Source organism: Ovis aries, chromosome 16, assembly GCF_016772045.2.
Source record: "Ovis aries strain OAR_USU_Benz2616 breed Rambouillet chromosome 16, ARS-UI_Ramb_v3.0, whole genome shotgun sequence".
Classification (NCBI taxonomy): Eukaryota; Metazoa; Chordata; class Mammalia; order Artiodactyla; family Bovidae; genus Ovis; species Ovis aries.
In genome coordinates this window covers 35,028,735-35,035,088 of record NC_056069.1, presented here as the reverse complement: position 1 = coordinate 35,035,088, position 6,354 = coordinate 35,028,735, and the positions used below count along the sequence as shown (strand labels likewise).

The window sequence follows — 6,354 nt, the reverse complement described above, 5'->3', positions numbered from 1 at the left end:
GCTCTTTGCGATCCCATGGACAGTAACCCTCCAGGCTCCTCTGTCCACGGGATTTCCCAGGCAAAGATACTAGAGTGGGTGGCCATTTCCTCCTTCAGGGGATCTTTCTGACCTGGGGCTTGAACTCATGTCTCCTGCATTGGCAAATGGATTCTTTACCACTGAGCCACCAGGAAGGATCATGGGCAGATCTGGGAGTCACCTTTTTCTCTAGTATGACCTTCCTTTCTATTCCCATCAAAAATAGTGACTTAGAAAGTTTGTCCATGCGTGTGAGGATTACAGCAAGAGAACTGACCTCTTCAGCAGTTTTGTAGCACACAGCATGATCATTATATTAGGTTATACTGTGTAATAGGTTCTGGAATGTTCAGGCCTTCCTTGGTCCCTGGCTCTGAAGCTGATACTCTTATTAAAATGCATTTGTAGGATAGGCTAATGCTGCTGCTGCTGCTGCTAAGTCGCGTCAGTCATGTCCGACTCTGTGCGACCCCATAGATGGCAGCCCACTAGGCTCCCCTGTCCCTGGGATTCTCCAGGCAAGAACACTGGAGTGGGTTGCCATTTCCTTCTCCAATGCATGAAAGTGAAAAGTGAAAGTGAAGTCACTCAGTCGTGTCCGACTCCCAGGGACCCCATGGACTGCAGCCCACCAGGCCCCTCTGTCCATGGGATTCTCCAGGCAAGAGTACTGGAGTGGGGTGCCATTGCCTTCTCCATGCAGGAGATGTAAAAGATGAGAGTTCAATCCCTGGGTCAGAAAGATCCCCTGGAGAAGTGCATGGCAACTGACTCCAGTGTTCTTGGTTGGAGAATCCCATGGATAAAGGAGCCTGGTGGGCTACGGTCCACAGAGTCGCACAGAGTCAGACATGACTGAAGTGACTTAGCATGCATGCATATATACAGGATAATAGAATGCAATGTTTGACATCATCTAACTGCACCCTGTGCAGTCCAAGAAATTATGTGTCCTGCTAAGAAGGGGCCAAGATGGGGTGCTAGGATGCTAACACACTGAGAACTTGCCTGTGTGGTCTGGTTTAAGAACTGCTTCTAACTGGTTTCCTTGCTTAAGAATATCTTCTTCAACTGGCTTATATAGGAGACCGCTTTTTGGAGGTGAAGTTGTTGTCCACCTGAGACAGTCATTTAAAATTTAGTAGTAAAGTAATGTTTTATAGTGAACTGTGTTTTTGAAGGGAACAGCTAGCCAGTTGCCTAGCCAGGCCCTGAGGATGGGATGACATTAGTGATTGGGAAGTTGTCCTTAGAAGAAGGTGGGTTGAAGCAGAAAGGTCAGGCCAGAGGCAGTGGGAGTCACTTGGGAGGGTGTGGGAGGGCCTGTGAGGGATCACAGGTGGGGACAGCTGGGCATCTTGGGGACAAAAGGAGAGCACTGTGAGCTGGGGCTTGTCCCATAGAGATGGAAACTGGGGTCCTGTGAAAGGAGGGGTGCAAGGAGAGTGGGCTCTGAAGATAAATCTGATTTCTCTTTCACAGTTTTCTGAGGCCTATCCTGAGAACTGGCCCTACCTCTCTCTTTATCTAGATACTTAGAAAATGACTTCATTGTTCCTTGTCCTAACAGGTGACTTTTGTCTCCATCCGCTTGTGTAGGTCTCAGAACAAAGATGAGAGTTGAGTCCTAGAAGAGAAGGCACAGTCAATACCAGCTGTCATGACATTAGCCTGCCTGTCTGTGTCTCCTGCCTTGTTCAACACAGCCTTATTCTCTTCTCTACTCCTTCTTTTCATCTCATATCCAAAGGCAACCCTGATGATCTCACTGGCCTACTAAAAGACATTAAATGTTGATGTATGGTCAACTGAACAATTTCTCACCTGTGGTAGATCAATTTCTTGTTATCAACTATTTAGCCCTCTTTCCTGAGAGAGGATTATATATCTTCATCCACAGCCATGTAACTTTTAGTATCTCCTATGTTGGAGGGGTATCCCTTGTTCTACTGATGTCAGGCATGGCCATATGATTTATTTTGGCCAATAGAATACGAGCAGACATGACATGGGTCTTGTCTCTGGCAGAAGCTTTGAAAGACGTCATGTGTTTCTGCCAGTCCTTTGCCTTGGGGAAACCAGTTTTCCCAAGGAAGAACAGATCTTTCAGGCTGAGTCAAAGAATAAGTTGAGAAGACATATGATATGGAGCCGTAGGAGCCACCAACATGGAACACAAATGAGAAACAAATGTCTGTTGTTGTAAGCCACTGAGATCTGGGGTTTGCTTGGTACAACAGCACCACTGACTTATAAAATTCCACTCCAGTTTATCCTCAACCTACTCTTCTAGACTTATACAGCAGTACAACAGCACATGTTCCCTACAATCCAGCCAATCTAGAAGCATCTCCATTTCCCAGCCACTCTCTGTGTTTCTTTTTCCTTTTGGCTGCACCCCATGGCATGTGGGATCTTAGTTTCCTGATCAGAGATTGAACCCATACTCCCTACATTAGAAGGCAGGGTTTTAACCACTTAGATCACTGAGTAAGTCCCTCTGTGTTTCTTTTATTATCTCCCATCTCTCTTAGATCCCCATCTCGAACAAATCTTACTTTAGAGATTCTTCCAGCTAGCTCTAAATCTATCTTACCTACAACATCATTTTGAATGTCTTGGTTTGAAATGATTTTTGCTTTTTCTGAATTCCCAGGTTTATGCTACCAATCATGCTATTTGTTAATAATAAAAGTGCTATTAACAGAGCAAGTACTACATATCAGAGATAACTGTACATGTTTGTGTATCTTTGTACACTAGATGTTAATTTTCACCAACTGTGTTTGTATACACTAAGATTGGATAAAAAGAAAAAGGCTTATTGTGGGTAAAAACATGTGAAGGGTAAAACAGGAGGAGGTTGAAGGAAGTGGCAGGAGTCTTCTTACCACAGTGATTATCTGATGCTTGTGGAAGAAGACGGGGAGGATGGAAGACTGGATAGGAAGAGTTTCAAGCTGCAATGCAATTCCAAGAACTGTTCTGCCAAGTCAGTGGGAGTCTTTAAGCCGAAGTCACTTTTGTGGGCCAGAGGTCTTATAGCTCAAGTGATCTGCATTAGTACCAGTATTGTGCTTGGCTATTAGCTGAGAGCAGCCTTGTGGGAATAAATGATAGTGGATCCCAAACAACAAAAGCTGGGGTTAGTCATCAGTGATTCACACGACATAAAAGATGAGCAGTTCTTTACCATGGTCACCACATCAACATTAGATTGTTGAATCTTCATAAAACTCCTATGAGGTTAGGGCTAGTATCAGTTTTGCTTTAAAGTAAGGACACAGAGAGATTAGTGTCTAGGTTAGCAAGCCTCGAGAGGTTAAATGACTTTGTTGCCAACACCCAGCTAGTAATGGGCTGGAAACTGAGCTTTTCCTCTAAACTACCACTGACTTCAACTCTTGTCTCTTACTAAGCCCATAAATGAGTAAATGCACCTTAGTGTTGTCTGTAAGAAGGTGGAAACCTAGGCCAACACTGATCAATGCCACTCTTGTTTTTGTTGGATCCAGAAATGCACAAGCCTCCCTTCAATTTTTATGACATGCAAGCTCTTCCCCTGTGGGTCAAGGGACAGAATTAGACATTTTTTCCAGAAGACTATCAGGCACTGTTCAGATAAACTGTTATGAAATATTTTATGAATAAAACAGCTCATTAGAAATGCTTCCTAAAACCCCAAGGAAACAGGGTTCTCAGATTTTTTTTTCCTGTAACTCTTTTCTTTCTTTCTTTCTTTCTTTCTTTTTGAAGAGAAGGAAGTTGAGAATAGAGTGGATGAAGAACAAGATTTCAGAATTCTGAGCAGGGTTGAAGAAGATGTCCAAGAGAATATAGAAAGCCTTATGGGGTAAGAGACTGGAAAAGTGAAAGGCTTGGGAGAGCCTGGCTCCTTGTGACTATAGGCATAGGGTACCCAGAAGGGCAGGATGGCAGGGGCAGACCATTGAAGGTGTAAACATCTGATGGTCAGGCTTGAATTGGTGAAGAGCATGGAGCCTGGAAGGTAGCTGAAGCATTGGTTACCTGGAGATGCCCCCTAACACAAAGTGGGTAAAACTAGTTCTTGGATTTGGGGTTGCTGCTGCTCTGAGAGCTACTGAAATAGAGGCCTTGGGTCAATGATAGCAGCAACAGAGAACTTCCCTCATAGCTCAGTCAGTAAAGAATCTGCTTGCAATGCAGGAGACCTGGGTTTGATTCCTAGGTTGGAAAGATCCCCTGGAGAAGGAAATGGCAACACACTCCAGTGTTCTTGCCTGGAGGATAACATGGACAGAGGAGCCTGGCGGGCTATATAGTACATGGGGTCAGCAAGAGTCAGACACAATTTAGCGACTAAATCAAATAAAACCAAAGAGTGGTAATAATGAAGATAGTCACCAAACCCTTGTTTAAAAATCCATGGAGGTCAATGCCATACTCAAAAGAAAGCAACCCACGGGCTCCAAGTCACACGTGCATGTTAAGTTGCTTCAGTCGGGTCAGACTCTTTGTGACCCTTAGGACTGTAGACCCCCAGGCTCCTCTGTCCATGGGATTTTCCAGGCAAGATGACTGGAGTGGGTTGTTATACCCTCCTCCAGGGGATCTTTCCCACCCAGGGATCAAATCCTTATCTCTTACATCTCCTGCATCTGTAGGCAGGTGGGTTCTTTACCACTAGTACCGCCTGGGAAGCCCCCAAGTCACAGGTGTGAGGCCAAAAAGGGAAGAAAAAGAAACCAAATCCTGTCTGTGACAGTTTAGTGGGTGGAGCCAAAGCTGCATGAAACCTCAGGAGAAAAATTAATACCTCACTTGCAAGTGCTGAGGAACAAAGAAATGAAAAAAATGTGAGGAAGGCAAAAATCTACATTTTGCAACTGTTGTTAAGATGGGGAGTTGCACCATTTCTGGAGAATACCAGGTGTCTGTGTAGAAAGAAGTTAAGTAAGCTCCTATTCCAATTCCCTGCTCTAAAAATTTGCTCCATTTACTGTATTGTCCTCAGATAGATGATACATCTGATAAGAACAGATACTACACTTGATCTTAGCCAAAAGGCCTGGAAGGGATTCTTTCCTGTAATTCTTGAGCCATTATTTCAGCCCTATTTCCTGCTGCACCTAATCAATGCTGGGTTGTTTTAGAATGCCTATTGTTTTGGTCTTATGAATCCATATTTTTTTTTCTCCTGAGTTTAATCTTTTTTTTTTTATTTTATTTCTTGTCTGTGACTGTGTTACCCATTTTGAGAAGTTGTGAGTGGTCTTGCTGAGAGAAGCAAATAAGGGCCAACCTGATATTTTGAAACGATACAAACTACTCTCCCCCTACCCAAAAAAAAAATTAAAGAAAGAAAACAGAAGGACTTTTAGGGCTAGGGTTCATTTTCCTATAAACAAATATGAATAGGAGAGAGAGATGATATGGTATGATATATATTATCTATATGTATATGTATGGTGTGAATACGTAAGATAGACTTCTTTTTACTGTAGTAAGTGGAGTTTATGCAGAATTCTGCCATGTGGTGAAATCAAGAGACTTCCTAGGCTAAATGCTCTGCAAGAATTTTCTGCAAGGAAAAATTTGTTGTTTTTGTTTAGTCGCTAAGTAGTGTCCGACTCTTTTGCTACCCCATGGACTGTTGCCCACCAGGCTCCTCTGTCCATGAGAGTTCCCAGGCAAAAATACTGGAGTGAGTTGCCATTTCCTTCTCCAGGGGATTTTCTTGATCGAACACATGTCTCCCGCATTGGCAGGCAGATTCTTTACCACTCAGCCACCAGGGAAGCCCAAGGAAAAACTAAAAGACACCAAACAAGCAAACATACACCCAACCTTCCAGATCCTCCCTGGATCCTTCTATTTATCACTGTTCCCCTGACCACAATGTATGGCATTTTACTTTTGAGCTCTGTGTGAAGACCTGCCCGGGACATTAAAATGGGAGTGGGATCAACTCTGTCCTGTAATCATTTTTAACTGGTTCTGTAAACAACCCTAGTTTATGGGCTTATCATTAAAAGGCATTTTTGTTTGATTGCCACTTTAAGATGAACTCATTGGGGAAGATATTGTTTTCCTGCTGTGGAAGAAAAGTATCAAGCATGATGACGTTTCTGGTCATTCTAATTTTATAAAATGAGACCCCCAAATCTCTTAAGTCTTATTTCAGAAATTAGGATCTTCAGTCATAATGCGTTAATTAACTCCAATTTGCATTCACAAATAAGATGTCCTTCATTTGCTAGAGCTGGAACTGGACAAGTTTGTCTTTGGAGAAAAGGATGCGATGAGCTTCTTGCCTCTTTGTTCATCTTTCTCATCAGTCAATAGCTGTTC

General features: G+C 43.2%; 1 pseudogene; it reads right to left on the bottom strand.

The window, feature by feature from the left end:
* Window positions 1-4,903: 4,903 nt before the first annotated feature.
* On the bottom strand, window positions 4,904-5,082 carry LOC114118776 (U2 spliceosomal RNA; annotated as a pseudogene).
* Window positions 5,083-6,354: the final 1,272 nt, after the last annotated feature.